The sequence below is a fragment of the Mus musculus genome, chromosome 14 (assembly GCF_000001635.26).
Source record: "Mus musculus strain C57BL/6J chromosome 14, GRCm38.p6 C57BL/6J".
Classification (NCBI taxonomy): domain Eukaryota; kingdom Metazoa; phylum Chordata; class Mammalia; order Rodentia; family Muridae; genus Mus; species Mus musculus.
In genome coordinates, this window is record NC_000080.6 from 43935075 (window position 1) to 43956595 (window position 21521).

The 21521-nt window shown below is 43.9% G+C and overlaps 1 long non-coding RNA gene across 1 annotated transcript; it reads left to right on the forward strand.

Moving 5' to 3' along the window:
• Positions 1–508: 508 nt before the first annotated feature.
• Positions 509–2611, forward strand: Gm32482. The gene is made up of 3 exons (XR_383384.2): positions 509–590; positions 2015–2143; positions 2567–2611. It is a non-coding gene; the product is annotated as a predicted gene, 32482 (long non-coding RNA).
• Positions 2612–21521: the final 18910 nt, after the last annotated feature.

A 21521-nucleotide genomic window follows, 5' to 3' on the forward strand; every position in this document is an offset into this window, starting at 1 on the left:
GTGGCCTAATGCTTCTGTCTGAGAAGAATATGCTTTAACAAAAACAACAGCAACAATACAAAACACAAAGAGAGGGGGAGAGTGCCACATGTGTTTGTTCTGGCACACTGGGCAATATTTGATCCATTTAGGGAGACGCAGAACTGATAAAGTGGGAATGGGGATCTGGGGATTGAGCCTCTTTCCTAGGAACTGAAGAAAACTGATAGTAGTCTGAGGTAGGGTAGGAGATAAGGCCTGTGTGTTCTGGAGACAGGGCTGTGACTGCACCTGCTGGACTTGCCAGTCAGGTTGACCATCTGGAAAAGGTGACTGTGTGCCAGTTGATCTCAACCCAGGGCTTGGATGTTTGAACCATCTCTTCTCAGAGTTGATGTAGGAGTGGAGAGGGGCGAGAGGAGATATGGGGAGTCTTACTAGATGGCACATTCAAGGGAAATGATGGCAGCCATGACTTTGAAGTAGGCTGTTTTCTTCTTTCAGGCCCACTGAGATCCACCTCCTGGCTTCTCCTCTGCCCACAAGCATGCAGTTGCATTTATCCCCCTGCTTCACACAGACTCATCAAGCCTCCCCAGGGAGTTTTTAAGGTGCTGAAATAATTCTCAGACTTCCACAGAAAACATTTACACACACATACATACTGGGAGTGGGGAATAAAAAAAGTGAAAAAAGGAAGCAAAGAAGAAAAAAAGAAAAGGAAGGAAGGAAAAAAGGAAGGAAGAAAGGAAAAAAGGAAGGAAGGAAGCCCTAGGAAGGCAAATTCTTCATGCACAACTCTTTCAGAAGACTTTGCAGGATGGTTCCATCTGGGAAACTAGATCTGGAGGACAGAGGGCAACCCCTAGTCACTGCACACCCTCTGTCTCCTGCATTCCTTCACTTCACCATTAGCACCATGCAGCACAGAAGTGCTTCTTGCAAATGGAATGGAAGGCACTTGAGGCTGCAGCCACCTGAGGGGCTCAATGCAGAAGCACACAGAGAGCTCAGCCTGGCTCCTTTGGGAACATGGATCCTTCTATTAACCAATAACTTCAGTCTTGGCCATCTGTGCCCAGAGCTGCTTTGACCTTTAGAGTCCTGATACCTTTCCTTGTTTCTGTCCCCTGAGGATGACTCTCACTTCTCTAGAAAAATCAGTCCTTAGTTGCCCTGTGGCTTACTGCTTCTGTCTGAGAAAAGTCTCAAAATCTTCTCTCTCTTCCCTCTACCCTGCTAAAAACAAATAAGTTTGGGGTCACAATAAAAGAGACCACCACCCTAACTGAAGTTTCTGGACAAGGCAGTCCAAACATTTCTATGTAAGCACTATCTAATGATTATAACAATACATAGAAAATCTTTCACTACAGCTCACCATAAAGAGTACGGAACAATTTCTGAGCAATAACACAACACATCAAGAGGACAAAGGGAAGGAGATGTGTGGGCATCTCCATCTTAACATCCCACCTTCTGAGAATTGATGCCCCTCTCCCTACCATTTCTGGTCTCAACAGTAATGGAATTCGGGGTAGATATAAGAGCTTTGACTTTTAGTCACTAAGAAGAATAGAGGTGGACCATTTTCTGTGGAAGTGTGAGAAGCATTTTGGTACCTCCAAAAGCTCTCTGGGGAGACTTGATGAGCCTGAATGAGAGGGACAAGAGGCCTGCAGGCCTGTGGGCAGGTGAGAACCCAGGAGATGGATCTCAGTGGGCCTCAAAGGAGCAAACAACCTACTTCAAATTCATGGCGGCCATCATCCCTCTTGATCACGCCCATCGAATAAGACTTCCCCCACCTCTCCTCTTAACCCTCTCCACCCCCTCCATCAACTCTGAGAAGAGATGGTTCAAACATCCAAGCCCTGGGTTGAGATCAAGCAGGCACACAGTCCCCTTTTTAGATGGTTGTTCTGAGATGCCTATGAGTTCAGGAGGTGCAGTCACAGCCCTATCTCCAAACACATGGGCCTTATCTCCTACCCCACCTCAGACTACTAACTCTATCAATTTTCTTCAATTCCAGCTGCAAGGTGCTCAGTGTTGTGACAAGCTGTGGGTCCTCAAAGCTGAGTACTGAAGGCTGATTTCTGCTTCTGTTTTCAAGCCTTTCTGGACCCACTGAGGGAAGACATTTTGTTGCTTGAATTCAGAGGTCAACGTTTGTTTGTCTTTTTTCATACTGACGTTTTTTAAAGGCAGTTTTTTAAATGACATTCCTGCACTGCAGTAAATTTCCTTTTCCTTTCTCATTAACACTCATCCCTGTCACATGCAGATATTTGATATGTGTTAAGTGTACAGTGCACATTGTGAGTGCTTCTTCTAACTTTTTCTGTCCAAATTCTCCTATCTTTGTCATTAAACTTTATTTTAAGTGTATAGGCCTGTTCTTTTTCTGTGAAATTCTCCTCAACACGATTTGCTCTAAAATTTCCCCGGCTTCACTTGCTCTCCTTCTGCTTTTTAAGAGCTGTTATGGATTCTGCTCTAGCTCCCACCAAGGTCCAGTTGTGCTCTATTGCTTAGAATTCTCAACCTTATTAAGTCTTACATTCTCAATTTAATTGCTTCTCAGGAGAAAGACAAGGGTGTTCCAGTGGCCAGCATCCTCCATCCTCCTGATTTTTCATAACAAGTGGTCATTTCACACAGAAATCCTGGGAGGTGAGCTGCAAAGAATAAGCTTGGATGGACAAGTGAGTGGCCCCTCGGCTTTGGGTGGGGGACACTGGTCCCTACTCTGGAGGAAAAAGCTGACATAGACAGGTAAAATGTCCCTAAAGTGACTGAAAGAGAACTGGGAACATCTATGTTGAAAGATAATTTGGTCTGCTGTAACAACAACAGCCGCAGCAGCAGCAGCAGCAGCAACAACAATACCATACACAAAGAGAGACAGAAGAGTGCCACATGTGTTTGCTTTGGCACACTGGGCAATAGTTGATCCATTTAGGGAAACTCAGAACTGATAAAGTGGGAACGGGGATCTGGGGATTGAGCCTCTTTCCTAGGAACTGAAGAAAACTGATAGTAGTCTGAGGTAGGGTAGGAGATAAGGCCTGTGTGTTCTGGAGACAGGGCTGTGACTGCACCTGCTGGACTTGCCAGTCAGGTTGACCATCTGGAAAAGGTGACTGTGTGCCAGTTGATCTCAACCCAGGGCTTGGATGTTTGAACCATCTCTTCTCAGAGTTGATGTAGGGGTGGAGAGGGGCGAGAGGAGAGATGGGGAGTCTTACTAGATGGCACATTCAAGGGAAATGATGGCAGCCATGACTTTGAAGTAGGCCGTTTTCTTCTTTCAGGCCCACTGTGATCCACCTCCTGGCTTCTCCTCTGCCCACAAGCATGCAGTTGCATTTATCCCCCTGCTTCACACAGACTCATCAAGCCTCCCCAGGGAGTTTTTAAGGTGCTGAAATGATTCTCACACTTCCATAGAAAACATTTACACACACATACATACTGGGAGTGGGGAATAAAAAAAGTGAAAAAGGAAGCAAAGAAGAAAAAAAGAAAAGGAAGGAAGGAAAAAGGGAAGGAAGAAATGAAAAAAGGAAGGAAGGAACGAAGCCCTAGGAAGGCAAATTCTTCAAGCACAACTCTTTCAGAAGACTTTGCAGGATGGTTCCATCTGGGAAACTAGATCTGGAGGACAGTTGGCAACCCCTAGTCACTGCACACCCTCTGTCTCCTGCATTCCTTCACTTCACCATTAGCACCATGCAGCACAGAAGTGCTTCTTGCAAATGGAATGGAAGGCACTTGAGGCTGCAGCCACCTGAGGGGCTCAATGCAGAAGCACACAGAGAGCTCAGCCTGGCTCCTTTGGGAACATAGATCCTTCTATTAACCAATAACTTTAGTCTTGGCCATCTGTGCCCAGAGCTGCTTTGACCTTTAGAGTCCTGATACCTTTCCTTGTTTCTGTCCTCTGAGGATGACTCACACTTCTCTAGAAAAATCAGTCCTTAGTTGCCCTGTGGCTTACTGCTTCTGTCTGAGAAAAGTCTCAAAATCTTCTCTCTCTTCCCTCTACCCTGCTAAAAGCAAATAAGTTTGAGATCACAATAAAAGAGACCACCACTCTAACTGAAGTTTCTGGACAAGGCAAAACTTTTCTCATTCAAAAGAGTGTGCTCTGAAGAGCAAGCACACCAGGCAAATTGGTTAGTGTGTTAGAAAAAAAAATATCAGGTACATTCTCACATCAACTAGTCTTAAAAGCATCATCTGTACAAAGAAAATGAAGGAAAGGGGAAGGAGCCAGCTTCTTTAGTTATTTAAATTCAGAGAATGTAGCTGGGCCTTTGTGTAAACAAAGGAGGGGGTATTAACCTTAAAGTCTCTAAAGCTGTGGGAAATTAAAAATGAATTCCTTGTCATTAAGGTAAGTTTAACAGTGTTTGTTTAAAAAGACTAATAGTTGCTGTCTCTTACACCCACTCCCACCCACCTGCCCTTCCTCCCTGTCTCCTCCTTCTTCCTGTATTTATTTCTAATCTCACAGAGGACTGGGAAAGCACAGCTCAGCAGGGCACTGATTATTTTCCTCACAGAGCAAACTGGCTCTCAGGGCCTTTGTCAGAGTTCTTGTAGTGACTTGGCCAAATCAGTGTCCTCTCTGACTTCATCTTGTCTTCTGCATGCCAGTGTGATTCCTTTCAGCTAACCCTCCACATGCTTGCTGTCTTCCTAGACACACTGAAGACAGACGATCTCTTAAGGTTCCTCTCCAAATGTTGTTTTTTGGGGGTTTGTTTTTAAATGATATTTTCCGTTCACTTTTGTATTAGCTTTAGGTTTTTGGTTGTTTTTGTTTTGGTTTGTTTTTGTCTTGTTTGAGTATCTGTCTGCTTTCTGATGTCATCTTATCTGAGCCTCCTTTGCTGAGCTACACTCTCAGCCCCAAGATTTTCCTTTCTAAAGCTCTTCCTCTCAGTGATGATGTTGTATCTCAGCAGTAGGGTTCTGCCTAAGACCCTGACCTGACAAGAAAAGGAAGAGGGCAGAACCTGAGGAGGCAAGCCAATAACAGTAAGTAGTTAGAAAGGACTGCCTTTTGACAAACCTCTGGACACTGTTGGGAGCAGATGAAGTCCTGAGTGAATGTGTGTTGCAGAAATATCCAAGACCTATGGAAATAGAGGAACCATTGACCTTTAGCTGAAACCTCTGTAAGCAGAAAATGTTAGCCACAGCCTCCTCTTGCAAGATGACTGCTCCCCTATACAGACCTCCTGCCCCGATTGGCTACCCTCCCTCCTCTACAGCTGTCTACAATCAATGCACACTGTTTCCAGGATGCTGCTGGTACATCTGCATCAGAGCCCACTGGCACTTGAGCCCAGCTTTTCTATACAGGGGTCTGTGAACCTGATCTTTCTCCATTCCCTCACAACCCTGGTCAGGTTTCCAGAACCAAGTCATTCAGGTCAAACAGGGCATGCTGTGAGGGAGCTTCTATATTGGGTTGAGGTAAAAAGACAATGTTCATCAGAGTGACACCATCCCATGGGTTGGGGTCCTGGGCTGCACAGGAAGGAGGAAAAAAGGGAGGCCACCAGCACTCTCTGCTTCCTGTGAATGAGATGGGACTGGCTGCCTCAAGCTCCTGTCATCAGATGTGTCCAGAGGGAATCCTGACAATATTGTGTTCATTAGTATATTGGTTACTCCTATGATGTGGGGGGAGGGGCATATAACACCAAAAATTAGTATTGAGTTGGCAGAGGACTAAGGAGGCAGGGAGGTGTAAACAGAAGGGGTAAGGATGAAATATGCATAGAAGACCAATCCTGCAGATTGGGCTAAAAGGAGAGAAGAAAAGGAATGCAGTTAGGGGGTCCAGGGCAATCCTGTTCATCAGGGAAGTGAAGCACAGAGACTGTGAAAACCAGACCAGCTCTTTTGCTTCTTCTGGAAAACACCAAATGGTTGATTGCGTTTGTATAGGAGGAGGGCCATGGGGACCCGGGGACCCAGGAATAGGAGGCTGCAGAGGATTCCACAGAGGTCTTATGGGCCTCAATCTTGATCAAGGCTATTGCTGTGATCGATGCTATGGGGCTCATGGAGGTAAAGCTGAAGACAAAGAGTGGATCCCCATCACCAAGCTGGCCCACCTGGTTAAGGACATGAAGATGAAGTCCTTGGAAGAGATCTACCTATTCTCCCATAAAGGAGTCTGAGATCATTGACTTTTTTCTAGGTGCATCCCTAAAGGATGAGGTTCTGAAAATCATGCCAGTGCAGAAGCAGACTCAGCAGACTCGGGCTGGCCAGCGAAAACAGGCATTCGTTCCCATTGGGGACTACAATGGTCATGTTGGTCTTGGTGTTAAGTGCTCCAAGGAGGTTGCCACTGTCATCCAAGGGGCCATCATCTTGGCCAAGCTTTCTGTTGTCCCTGTGAGGAGATGCTACTGGGGGAACAAGATTGGCAAGCCCCACACTGTACTATGCAAGGTGACAGGCAACTTGGCTCTGTGCAGGTGCCTCTCATCCCTGCCCCCAGAGGCACTGGCATTGTCTCTGCTCCCATGCCCAAGAAGCTCCTGATGATGGCTGGTATAGGTGATTACTACATTTCAGCCAGAGGCTGCACTGCCACCCTGGGCAACTTTGCCAAGGCCGCCTTTTGTGCCATTTCTAAGACCAGCAGCTACCTGACCCCCACACTCTGGAAAGAGACTATGTTCACCAAGTCTTCTTATCAGGAATTCACTGGTAAGCTTGTAGAAACCCAGACCAGAGTCTCTGTTAAGAGGATCCAGGCTCCAGCTGTGGCTACCATGTAAGGGTTTTTATACAAGAAAAATAAATGAATTAAGTCCAAAGAAAAAAACCCATAAAAGAAAAAAAGAAAACCAGACCAGCTGTGTTCTTAGGATAGAAAATGAAAGAAGAGGGAATAAGGAGAAAGAGAAGGGGTAGACAAGACAGAGCTATCAGAGGTGCCCTGCTAAAGAGAAGGGGTGGACAAGGCCAGGGGTAGGCAGGGTTGCCCAGAGAAGCTGACACTAAAAGAGAGAAGGGGTGGACGAGACTAGAGCAGAACAGATGTGCTCAGCTAAGCTGACATTGCCAGTGAAGCACAGATAAATGTCAGAAAAGCTCACATTCATGCCCTGAAGACAGACTGGAGATGATGGGGCCCTGCATGCAGGCCTCTATGTCATGTGGCACACTGCTCAAATCTTTCTCCTTTTCATCACCAAGTGCCATTTTAATTGGCTCTTTGTGGACAGGTAGCAAGAAACTAGTCTGTAGGAAAGATCTTTGGCTCTAAAACTACAGTGACAAATGACTGGGGGTGGTTCACTGGTTGAAGCCTTTGCTATACAAATGTAAGCATAAAACATACCACTTGTAGGCATGATGGTTTTGTGCATGGTGTAAAGGTTATCCTTGTGTTATTCAAATGCTGATTTCTCTGCTCTAATAACGTGTTTCAACCCAGACAGGGCCTTGCAATGCTTAGAGCAAGAATCGCAAGTCTCAAGTTTGAGTAAACAATGCTTACCATTTATTCTATGCATTGTCCATAAATGCTGATCACCCAATGGCTGGATAAAAGAAAGAATAGGGCTGGACTTCTCACATCTAGGGGAAGGAGGAAGGGAGGAAGGGAAGGAGGGACAGAGAGAGAGGGGGAGGGAGGGAGGGAAGGAGAGAGACAGGGAAAGAGAGGGGGTGGGAGAGGAGGAGGAAGAGGAGGAGGAGGAAGAGGAGGAGGAAGAAGAGGAGGAAGAAGAGAAGGAGGAGGAAGAGGAGGAGGATAAGGAGGAAAAGGAGAAGCAGGAGGAGAAGGAGTTTTGGAGTTGGAGCCACAAGGAAGGGGTCCAGAGAGTGTCCACGGAAACAATCCTGAATCCCAAAGAGCCAGACCAATAATGAAATACAGAATTGTGGAAACTAGGCTGGAAGGTAGTCAGACTAGCTTAGGGGTTAATTTAAATTATTAAACTTCCCAGATAGTAAGGTGAAGTCTTAAAATAAATCTTAGTTTTTCCATGTGGTTATAGGGAAGTAGCTAGGATAAAGAAATACAGCCACTATAGTAATTCACTGTTACATTTGTATTAAAAGAATTAATTTTACAACCACTATTCAGATCTCCAGCACCTATGTAAACACTGGCTGGGACTGTACCTCTGACATCCCTGTTACATCCAAAGGGAAAAAAAAATCCATCTCTTACATTCTGTCTGCTGCTTCTTGCACAATGCTCCCTGAGCCTTGACAAGGGGGAGCCATCTGTGGGCTTTCTTTGAGCACTGGGTAACCATGCTACCTCAGCAGTGCCTTTGTTTCTGAGTCATCCCACCAGCAGGCACCATCCATTGTCCGTTTTTCTCCATAACTAAGGCAGGCAGCAGCAGTACTAGCAGTGATGGTCTATGTGCATAGGAAGCAGAAATGCTTAGCAGGTAACTTGACCAGTCGATCGCATCCATTGAAAAAGACAACCACAGTTGTTTACCTAGTCGGTCCCCATGAGCCTCCTATCTAGAGGTTTTCCTACTAGCCTAGTGTACCAGATATGAATTCTCACCTATGGAGAGGACCTTAAATCCAATTGTGAAGTTATTGACTGTTCCTTTAATAATCCATGCCACTATTGTATAGGCTGACACATATTCTCTCTCTCTCTCTCTCTCTCTCTCTCTCTCTCTCTCTCTCTCTCTCTCTCTCTCTCTCTCTCTTCCTGTCTCAGTTTTTTGACACAGGGTTTCTCGGTATATCCCTGGCTGTCCTGGAACTCACTCTGTAGACCAGGCTGGCCTCGATCTTAGAAAACTGCCTGCTTCTGCCTCCCAAATGCTGGGTATTAAAGGCATGCGCCTCCACTGTCCAGCTCAGTTGGCACATCTTACCAGATATGTCAAAAGTGTATTAAGCAGGGTCCACAGCCAAGCAGGACAGCTGGCATCAATTCTCCTCCAGCAGCCAGAAGAGATAGCATCTCTGGTACTATGAATATCAGTCAGGAGGGAAGGAGCTTCTAGCTCAGTCCCGTTTTTTTTCCCATGTCCTATAACCAAAGTATGTGGTGCCTGCAGCCATAAGGTCCTACCACTAGTTCTGGTATCCAACTGTATCAGCAATAGTTTTTATTGTTTGGGGCGCATCTTTTGCATCTCTGACCAACAATTCATAAGGAATTAACCCAACGCTAGCACTGAGATTATCAATTAAAAACTACATGGCTTCTGGGCACCCCTTTTCTTGCCCAATGTTAAGAAGCCTGCCTAAAAGAGGAAGCATTATTTCTCCCATGGTTGTTTGAGATTTTGTTCACAGTCCTTGTCTCTGTTGTTTCTGTGCCCATAGGCAGGAGAAGACAGTGGTGAGAGTAGGGAGATGATGTTACTATGACCCCATAGTTGACAGGAAGCACAGCACACCGAGGGGGCCCAGGGACTGGTCCCCATGGACATACCTTCTGTAACCTATTCCTCTCACTAGGTATGCTCCATGTCCTCCTTTTCAGCACCAGATTATGACTCCATCAAGGCTTTAATCCATTCAGTAGGTCAGAGCCTCAGAATCTAAGAGTCTCTAGAAATGCCTTCACAGACAGCCCTGGAATATCTTTTTACTAATCTCTGAGTATTTTTCAATCTTATTAAATTGAAAATCAAGATTAGCCATAGCAAGCTGCTTTATTGTAACTGTCAACATCAGAAGGAAAACAAGACAGTCTTGAAAAATTAACTGTGGTACATCAACAGGAAAATAAATGAGCCACCAAGTCATGGAAAACACAGGGGAATCTTAAATGCATGTTTATATAGTAAAAACAAACAAACAAAAAACAATCTGAAGAAGCAAAGTGTGTAACTGTACTTTTGGCTAATTTATCAGGTTCTTTTCCCTACTACTTTTTTTCTACTCTTATCCCTTCCCACCCCCTAAAACTAGATAGGAAAGGGAGAAGGTTAGAGGGGAAAGAGGACATTGATATCCTTAGACTACTTCCCACTAATTTGGGGCATCCAGTTCCTTGGGGGCAAGTCCAATCTTTCCCTAAGTCAGGATATCTCCAACCAGCAACCAGCAACCAGCAACCAGCAACCAGCAACCAGCAACCAGCAACCAACACAGAACAGCAGCAGCAACAATGGGAGCAGCAACTGCCATCCCCTCTCAAGGCTCTGACATTCTCATACCTTCTCAATAGTACCCATTATTCCATATGCAAACTATTTCCAGCTGGCACAATCATGCCACTGCCAGAGCACAAGACAAATCCTAGTCAGCTGTTGTGGACAATATAAAGCATACCTATATCCCACACCTGGGATTAAAACATAAACATATTTACACAACACTTTTGTGTTTTTAAAGAAATCAAAAATTTCACTACAAAACTCCTATATGCTTTCAACTCTATGATACTCTGGGAAAGGGCAAAATAAAGGCGATAATAAATACATTAGTGGTTGTCGATGAGTTTGTGGAGAAGAAGCGAAGAACCAGAGAGGAGGATTTCTAAAGCCATGGGATGATTTCAAGCATACAGTAATAGAGCATCACACATCCACCAAAATCACTTGTGACACCTAGAGCAAACCATAGATCGCAAAGGTGACCGAGGCTCCACCATGCGAGCACACATACCATGCTGCTGGGATACAGTGGTAATGGGGAAGACTATACAGTTCAGGACATCTGCACTTTCTACTGAATTTAGCTCAGAACCTAAAACTGTCATTTAAAAAATACAAAGCCCAAGCTGGAGAAATGGCTCAGAGGTTAAGAGCAATGGCTGCTGTCAGAGATGACCCAGGTTTGGTTCCCAGCATCTACAACACAGAAGCTCACAATCAGTTCCCTCTTCTGGCCTGTGTGGATGCCCAGCATCCATAGCAACATGCAGGTGAAATATCCATAAGAATAAAATATAGATAATAAATCTTTTCTTAAGAGCTACTTAAAGGAGGAATGTTTCTTTTGATGGTGTAGGTGGGCTGTGTAGCTTTCCAATTTCATTTTTGTTACTCTATACATATTTACAGTTTTATGTGTCTGATTCACTGTGGCCATGCGCATTTCTACTACCTCTGTCTTCCCACTCCTCTGACCCCTTCCTATTTCCCAACTGGTCCCCTTCCTACTTCCAGCTCTTATGATCTTTGCACCAGGTCTTCTGTGCTGGCCCATGGGCATTGGAGGGGAGATAGAGATGCCTCACTTAGGGCTGGAAGGTTCATGTGATTCCCTTTTTATTTTCTTTTGAGTCAACTGTGTAGTCCTGGGTTACCTAGGACTTGCTATCTAAGGCTGGAGACAAACTCACTGAAATCCTCCTGCCTTTGCCTCCCTCTGTAATGAGCTAAGGTTACAGGTTTATCCAAGCATAGCTACGTCTCTCTTTTTACAATTTCTTTACAGAGAGTCTACAAACTTGGCTGAGCAGGTAAGAGCACTTGCTGCTCTTCCAGAGGATCCTGGTTCCATTCCCAGATGCCACATGATGGTTCACGATTGTCTTTAACTCCAGTTCCAGAGGCTCTGACAGCTTCTGGCCTTACTGGGGACATGTATGTACTTGCTGCACAGCCAAAATGCCTAAACACACACACACACACACACAGACACAGACACAGACAGACACAGACACAGACACAGACACAGACACAGACACACACACACACTTATAAAATTAAATCTTAAAAAAACAAACAAACAGAGACCTTTTTCAGCAAAAGGTTGGGGACACGTTCCAGGTTAAAGTCAGTTGAGGAGATCCTGTAGCCAAATGCAGTGCTGGGCATTTGACTCGCCCTACTCCAGGGGAAATGGGCCATAATATACCATTGCTTGGTCAGTTGTCAAGTTAGAGCAAAACAACATGTTCACAACAATATTGCATCAGTGTCAATCTTGCTGTCCCAGCCCAATTTTCCTGTGTTCTGATGGCTAAAGTTTTTTTTTTTGAGTGACTTTTCCCCACAGCACAGAGTAACTCCCCCCCCCCCCCATCCAAACTCTGATTACCTCCAAGATTAACAAACACACCCAGAACCTTCCAGAAAAACTGTGCAGGCATTTCAGAAATGTGACATCCACTGAACTGACCAACCCTACTGCCAGATGTTGGGCTGTCTGCTTTTGTAGTTCTGTACTCCCAGGGCTCTCTGTATAATATAATCACACATCACCGGGATCTGGCCTCTAAAATGTCTTCATGATAATTGGTGTGTCTAATGAATTTTCATTGATCAGTTACACTGTACTATTCATACATGAAGATAAATAAAACATGGCTTCTGCCTTCAGGAGGCTTATACTTCTCTTTTAAGAAGCCTGGTTGCAAGGTTTTAAATGCCCAAAAATACAAAGGCACAGGACCTGTTCCAAAGTAGACTGGTTTTAAATTGAGGCCTGTAATATGAATTTACAGTGAAACGTGGACAAATACTCACTCTGCTACACATCTGTCAGAGTGGATTACACAGACAGCTGCTGCAGACCACTTGTGGGTCTTGTATGTGAAAGCCATGCTCCTTACCATACCTTATTCCTACTGCTGGAATAAAGGCAGGGAAAGGCAAGCTCAGGAGATTCAAGCCTCTCCTGAAATAGAGGAAGCTACAGTAGAGCAGGGTCAGTTGCAGAGGTTGCCAAGGTCAGATAATGAAGAAAAAGATTTTGATGTATTCAGGAGTATGTGTACAGTCTGTGAGAGGGGAACATACTGTCGGAGGGTCATCCAAGGGTCACAGACCCAGAGTGTGGGTTGTGTGCCCTCTTATCAACTCAAGTTGATCATGGTAAATGATGGGAAGGCTTAACCCAGACCCTTCCCATCACTCCAACAACCTCCATTTTAAAAGAAACACAAAGACTTTTATCCAATGAAGAGAAACTAAGTTTTCATGCTTAGCCTGGGGAAACAGAGTTGGAAGAAGTTTCTCCAGCTCATTGTGCTATGGAGGTAAACAGTCCCATGACTCCATGGCTTACTTGACATCTAGCAAGGTGTTTGTGACCTTAAGAATCAGGTCACAATTCTCACACACTCAGAATTGTGTCCCCCATCTAGTATGCCACAAAGATTACATTGACACCAAAAGAAATACAAAAAAATACAGGATGCTCACTCTCAGAACAATGTATAAATGGTTCAAGAGCATTTTTCAAAGTTTGTGAGGTATTATGGGAAAAACAGTCCAAAGTCCCAAACATATAGAATAAAGACTGAAGTGGAACAAACAGAATTTACTGCAGAGTTTGTATGGTTTAGCACATCTTGCAAATGTCTTAGAAAAATGTGGCAGACAGATTTCCTAACACTTGACTCATAGAAACCATTCTTTCTTCTCACTATGGCACCTCATAGGATTCTGTTCTCAATGTACTAAAGCTCTCAGATACCAGAGGAACAGAGCTCTTAAGTGATCTTCAAAAGTCACTTAAAGGAAAAGAAATAACTGGTAAGAAAGAAGAGACAACCAATCTTACCTCCTTTGACTAGATTCAACAAAAGCAATTTGATTTTCCTTCCTTCCTTCCTTCCTTCCTTCCTTCCTTCCTCCCTTCCTTCCCCTCCCTACCTCTCTCTCTCTTTCTTTCTCTCTCTCTCTTTCTTTCTTTCTTTCTTTCTTTCTTTCTTTCTTTCTTTCTTTTTTTATCCTTCTAAAAAGTACTAACTTTTGACTAATGTAAAATCAGTATTATATCTTTCTCTTCTAGAACAGTGGGTCTCCGCCTTGCTGATGCTGTGACCCTTTAATACATACAGTTCCCAAAGTTACAGTGACCTGCAAGCATAACATCATTTGATTGTTACTTCATAACTGTAATTTTGCTAATATTATGATTTGTAATGTAAATCTCTGGTATATAGGATATCTGGCATGTGACCCTTAAAGGGATAGTGACACACAGGTTAAGAAGCACTGCTCTAGATCACCTGGTGGGAACAAGGGTGCTGTAATATCGATGTTCTAAGATAAAGGGGATTGAAGAACATTGAGAATGTAGTGGATGTGGCTATGAGCCTGCATTTGGGAGGTGGAGACAGGAGGGCCAGGAGGAGTTTAAGGCTATCTTAAACCTAGATCCCTGTTTATATAAGACCTTATCTCAGAAAATGATTGAAATAAAAAACATAAAGAACTTAGAAATTTCTATTTAAAAGGAGAATGTACAGACCAAACTAGATGGAGACAGATGGTTCCCTGGCTTTCTAAATGGTCCTCAAGGCTTTTGAAATTGATGATGTAAAGCATTCCTGAGTGTAGAAACTGTAAGCCATGTGGATTGGGGTCTAATTCTCTTTCATGCCTCAGTGTCACAGGATTTATCAGGACTCCTCATGAACTTAGGAATTCATTTCCAGCCCTCCTGCTGTGTCCCTACTGGAATTGAGTTTCCCCTGGATGGTTCAGGATAGAAGCTCACAGCTTACAAGCAAGATTCCCACTGCTTTCACACACCAAGGCTTGTGCTAGTAATGTCAGCCCGGGTCTGTCCTTTTTAAGGTATTATTTTATGTGTATAGGTACTGTACCCTCCTATATGTTGTGAACCAGGTGTGCGCAGTGCCGTCAGGGGCTAGAACAAGGCAACAAGTGATTGTGAGTTGTCATGTGGGTGCAGGGAGTGGAGCTCGAATCCTCTGGAAGAGCAGCCAAGTGCACTTAACAACTGAGCCATCTCTCCAGCTCCACTGTCCTCCCTAAGATGGAATACTAAAAACCAAAGAGGGAATCAATGATGCAGACTCTTGTAGAAAATATTGAATCCAAAATAGAGGCCCCCTGGATGTTGTGTTTTAACAAGCAGTCATCCAAAAAATAAAGAGAATTTTTCAGCTACCCAAAGGTAGTGCCTTGTAAAAAGAAGGTGTTTTCTTCAATTAAATAAGCAGGCATTCTCTGAGGAAACCTTGGATTGACCCAAAACAATTAACAAGGTGATGTTATTCCTAGAAGAATTGACTCCAGGGGCTGCAAATGACCACACAATGACTGACTTAAGAAGTTGACAGTTAAGAGAGTATTAATTTTTTTTAATTAGAGAAACAATATATATTCAGTATAGACACTTTGGAAAATCAGAAAATAAATCACACTTTTTAATTTGTTTGTTTGTTATTCAACATAGGGTTTCTCTGTGTATCCCTGGCTGACCTGGAACTGGCTGTGTAGACCAGGCTGGCCTTAAACTTATTAATGTCTGCATGTCTCTGCTTTCTGAGGGCTGGGATTAAAGGCATGCAGCATTAACACGATGAACAAACTTTGTTCTAAATATATTTTCAAGGTAAGCATAAAATAAAAGAGATACATTTTTTTGAATCTTTTACCTCCTTTACAGAAATACCGTCGTCTCATCTCCTTCTAGCTTTCAAAAATGCCACCGTGCCTTCCTCTGTAGGACATGCACTTGGTAAGGGAATGTTCACTGTTCAGTTTCTCCATCAGTAAGGCACAGGACACACCTCTGTAAGCCATCAAAATCCTTCTCCAGTATTTCCTGTGAGCTAATGACTAGGAGCCAGTTCTTAATGAAACCTGGCCATCTCAGGCTGTGCTACCCACTGAGCAGAAGACTTATTTAAAATAGGGTATTGCCTCAGCATTAACGCACAATGAGTAAAGGAGAGTGGGGGAAGGGGCGGTCATTGTACATGATGTATGTGATGTGTCTGTTTGTAAAACTCTCACTCCCCACAGAAGTGAATTTATTCCAGCACTTTTCACTTGAGTTTGTTAATCATTTCTCCAAGACCATTCTGGTCTTAGGTTTTGTAACCACAAAAAGAGTGTGTTTCTACACAATAGTTTTTGAGATGATATCCTTTTTTTTAAATTTTTTTATTGTTTTTTTTCTTCTTTTTTAATTTACATTTCAAATTTATTACATTTCAAATTTACATTTCCTGGTTTCCCCTCCAAAAACTCCCTATCTCTCTCCCTCCCCCGGTTACCAACCCACCCACTCCCACTTCCTGGCCCTGGCATTCCTTTATACAGTGGCACAGAACAACCTTCACAGGAACAATCAGTTACAACTTGTAAAAGCAACTTTGTGCCTACCCAAGACAAGACTATGTTTTCCAAATATGTTATGATTTCATCCTCTACAACCAAACTTGTTCTTGTCCCCACTTCCTCTAGGATCCAGTCCTCTATTTTATTTTTTTTTAATTAGGTATTTTCCTCATTTACATTTCCAATGCTATCCCAAAAGTCCCCCATACCCCCCACCCCCCCCTACCCACCCATTCCCACTTTTTGGCCCTGGCGTTCCCCTGTACTGGGATTGCAAGCTTGTACAACCACTCTGGAAATCAGTCTGGTGGTTTCTCAGAAAATTGGACATGGTACTTCCAGAGGATCCCGCAATACCTCTCCTGGGCATATATCCAGAAGATGTTCCAACTAGAAAGAAAGAAACATGATCCACTATGTTCATAGCAGCCTTATTTATAATAGCCAGAAGCTGGAAAGAAACCAGATGCCCCTCAACAGAGGAATGGATACAAAAAATGTGGTACATTTACACAATGGAGTACTACTCAGCTATTAAAAAGAATGAATTTATGAAATTCCTAGGCAAATGGTTGGACCTGGAGGGCATTATCCTGAGTGAGGTAATCCAATCACAAAAGAACTCAAGTGATATGTACTCACTGATAAGTGGATATTAGCCCAGAAACTTAGAATACCCACGATATAAGTTACAATTTGCAAAACACATGAAACTCAAAAAGAACTAAGTCCAAAGTGTTGACACTTTGCCCCTTCTTAGAATTGGGAACAAAACACCCATGGAAGGAGTTACAGAGACAAAGTTTGGAGCTGAGACAAAAGGATGGACCATCAAGAGACTGCCATATCCAGGGATCCATCCCATAATCAGCCTTCAAACGCTGACATCATTGCATATACTGGTAATTTTGTGCTGATAGGACCCTGATATAGCAGTCTCTAGTGAGAATTACGCCGGGGCCTAGCAAACACATAAATGGATGCTCACAGTCAGCTATTGGACGGATCACAGGGCCCCCAATGGAGGAGCTAAAAAAATACCCAAGGAGCTAAAGGGATCTGCATCCCTATAGGTGGAACAACATTATGAACTAACCAGTACCCCGGAGCTCTTGACTCTAGCTGCATATGTATCAAAAGATGGCCTAGTCGGCCATCACTGGAAAGAGAGGCCCATTGGACTTGAGATGATATCCTTAAAGTGAACATTGAGCATAATAACCCTGCCGTTTTGGTGAGCTCTGAGGAAGCACAGAAGAACTGGTTAAGAAGAACAGGCCACTATATTGACCCACAATCCCTAGTCAGAATTTTAGCAGAAAATCTTGAGTACCATCAGTGAACTCGGGGGTTGGAACACCCCCTAAAGGGCAGTGCTGAACTACCTCTCCTCAGACCGAGACTCACTTTTTGTAGTGCCTGAAGACACCTTGTACAGAAATTAGGAAAAACAACAACAACAACAACAACAACAACAACAACAACAACTTGCAGACGGAAATTGTTAAAGAACTAGTGGGCAGGAGGAATTGGTCAGCAGTTAAAAGCACTTGTTGCATAATCTTGAGGACCAAAGTTCAGATCCCAGCACACATAACAAGTCAGATATCTCCCCCACACCTGTCATCTCTGCTCTAAGCATCAAGGAGACAGGCAGGCCTTCCAGTTTGCTGGCTTCCAGCCGAGTCAAGAGACCATGAGTCTCAGGTTCAAGAGACCTTACGTCAGAGAAATAGGTAGAGTGATAGCAAAGGGTACCTGATGACTTCCTACACATGGACACACACACGTGCACACACACAGGGGCACACACAAACACACACACACGCACTTGTACAGGCAGGCACACACACACACACACAGAGAGAGAGAGAGGAGAGAGAGAGGGAGAGAGAGAGATGCACTTGCACAGGCGCACACACAAACACACTCACATGCACTTGCACAAGCACACACACACAGACATATGCACTTGCACAGGCACACACACACACACGTTATTTTAAAAATCCACTGAGCTAGAGAGATGTCTCAGCAGTTAAGGACACTGACTGCCCTTCCAAGAGGACCGAGCACCATGGATTTGTAGCACCACTGTAGCTAACAACCATCTGTAATTCCAGGTCCAGGGAACCAAATCCCTCTTCTGCTATGTGCTGACCCCAGCCACATATATTGTGAATATATCATGTAGGAGAAACAAGCAAGAGCTACAGAGTGAGACCCTCAGGCTGTACCAAATTTTATCTGAAGTCAGGAGATTATGTCAACCCCTAAATTTTCCCAAATGTAGCATTCATGTTGAAAAGTGCAGATTCTGCCAAGGACCAGCCTCAGGTCAGTGAGTATTTTCTGAGACTAGGAGTGTCTGAGAGCAGGAAAAAGAAACCCCTTAAAGTCAAATCGTGGGTCTAAGCTTGCAGCCTGTGTTCTGCTGGAGGAAGCTTTCCAGCCTGCTTTCTCTCTGTTCTGCTTTATTTTCTCCCCTCTGGCAGATCTGATTTCTCTGCAGATCTCTAGACAGCTCTTGAGGTTTCCTTTTGATTATACTTTGAATCAGCATCCAATAACCACAACCCCTTAATTCTTAGGAAACAGGAAGAACATATTTTCTTTTAACATTGCAAAAGAACTCAGAGATCTGCCTGCCTCTCTCGAGCTGAGATGGTAAATTAGCAAGATGGGACCTGAAATTTCTAGTCCTAAAATTACCATTTCTGCCCCACCTTGGACTAGTCTTACTTTGTCCTAGCCTGACCTTCAACTCAGGAATGTGCCTGCCTTTGTGTCTTTCTGATCAATCTGGTTTATAGTGTACCTGCCTTTGTTCCTTCACATTCATGAAGGCCCTCATATAAATCATTTTGCATCTTTAATTTTCACATAGTTGAGAAATCATATATGATCACACTCATTTTTTTAGAATTCTTTTCCACAGACTGTAAGGCTGCACTGAAGGTCTCAGACTGGACCATTCTGCTAAGGCATTAACCATAACTTTGCCACCCAGACTCATGCTACCTCAGTTCCTTATACAGTCATTAAGGTCAATAGGAAGGACACTGGTCAAGGGAACATGAAAATATGTCCATTATTATACAAACAAGCCTTATGCCATGGCAGGTTTTTTTTAATTGGTAGTTGTTTTATATGAACTAAAATTTCTGAAAGATACAATATTCATGACTGGGGATGTGGCTCAATGGTAGTCTATGTATGATATGTGAGGTCCTGGGTCTGAGCCCTAGAAAACACACCACACACACACACACACACACACACACACACACACACACACACACAAACACACACACACACACACACACACACACACACACACTGTTTTTCCTGGCAACTTCATAAACTGCAATTTTTTTAAATACCCATTTCTGTTTCAGTATGTGTCAAGTTGGGCAAATACATTTTACGAAGAGCCCTGGCCTCTTGTCAGGGATGTGAACAGGTTCTAAATCCCCTGAGATGTTGGGTGAGGGGCCAGCAACTTCCAGACAGAGTCCTCATTGCTTAGAGTCTTTGCCTGTTCCCTGGCACTCTGACATTGCTCTAAAAATGGAATCTGCTGTGTTTGAGCAAGTTAGTGGATCAGACTAGGGGATTTTGTGTCTGTGTCTGTGTGTGTGCTGTGGGTGAGGTTGAAGTACCTCTGTTTTGTGGTGGTTTATCAAAACAGGGCCACACTGATGTGTCTTCTCTGGCTATGGGAGTTGGCTGATATCCCCCTGGGGATTGATGAGGCCATCTGGGTTTTGCAATGGACTGCCTGCTCTCTTAAAAATGAGAGGTTGATGACTCTAGAACTCAGTCCTTCCACATCTGTATGCTTACACACTGAGCTTTTTGGTGCCAGGTTGGATACCAGTAGAGTGGCCTCACCCTAAAGACCCTGAGTGCTATCCTTCTCTGCACATCTGAAACAGTTTAAGTGTTGGCATTTGTCAGAAAAAAGTTTGTCACTTGTCTAATGGATGCCTGGTCACATGTGGCTAGGTCTCCCTTTCAAGAGATTCTAGTACCCCCAACCAGGCTATAACAGCTAAGTTATCTTATCACATCCCCAGCCTCGTTTTCTTTCAGCTCACAGTTTGGTTGAGTGCAGGAGGGAGAGGGAGCAGACAAGGACAAAGGGGACCTTTAAGCTGGGCTGTGTCTCAACAAAGCTGAAAAGTGTTGAGGTTTGGGCCCTTTCCAAGTCCACATGCCACCCACTCTTCCTCTTCAAGCTGTCAGGCCCAGTTCTTAGGAAGTGTATCCATTGTGATGTGCACATTATGGGCAGCTTTTTCTTGTTTGCTTGTTTGTTTGTTGAGACAGGCTTTCTCTGCACAGCCTTAGCTGTTCTAGAACTAGCTCTGTAGACCAGGCTGACCTCAAACTCACAGAGATCCACCTGCCTCTGCCTCCCAAGTGCTGGTATTAAGGGTTTGATTTTTAAAGATATTTCACTCCTAGAGTGTACTGTATGGTCATGAACAAAAGCTCATTGGAGAAGGCAAATTAGCTGATTTCAGAACTTTTTGCAGGCAAGAGTAGAACACTTGCAGGTCAATTGCAACAACCCTATGACCTCATCAGACCCCAGGGGAATTTTCTGCCAGCACCCATAGCCAGAGATTGCTTGGATTAGCGATCAAGTTTTTTAATAACTGCTACCAAATCTTGCATCTCTGAACCTTTAAAAAGAATCCCAGAAAGTTTTTCGTGCTTAGAGGATCTAGATCAGTTGATAAATATCGAAATGAGCAAGCAAATATTCTTCTCTGGAAAGGATCCACCCAATGGAGAGACAGCGAGATTAACTAACTCAAAGGAATGTTGACAGCCTGAAGAAACAGGTTACACCAACCTACATAAATCCAGATCCATCCGGACCATATTGTGGGTCCTTGATTTCAGTATAGTCTTCTCTGAGTGTTCCCATGTCCAGGTGTGAGAATGCCTGCAAGTCAGTGCCCCAAAGCTGCCCGCTTGCATCTTTCCTGCTTTCTGAGGGAGCCCTGTCCCTGCAACTCAGAGAACCTGCCTTGCTGAGGGTGTCTGAAGATGCTCAAGTGCTGTATTCCTCCTCCTGCTACAGCGAGTCAGCTGATGCTCTAGTTCATGTGCCCGGACTCACCTCAAACATCCCCAGCACAGTTCCCACACAGTGAGAGATGCTTTGCCCCTGCCTCCACCTCTACTCCTCTGACAACCTGTAGGTCTATTTTTTTCTACTTTTGCTTTTAGAAATTGGTACAGCTTAAATCATACACAAATATCTACACAATGATGGAGGAAAATCTAGAAATTGACAAAGAGCTAAAATAATGCAATCATGCCCTAGATGTAAGATGAATGTATAATAATTTTAAATTATATTATATATATACATACATATATATATGCATGTATGTTTGTGTACCACACATATGCGATGCCTGGAGAGGACACAACAAAGCATCATTACAGATAGTTGTCAACTGCCATGTGGGTCTGAGAACTAAACCTGAGGAAGTGCCCGCA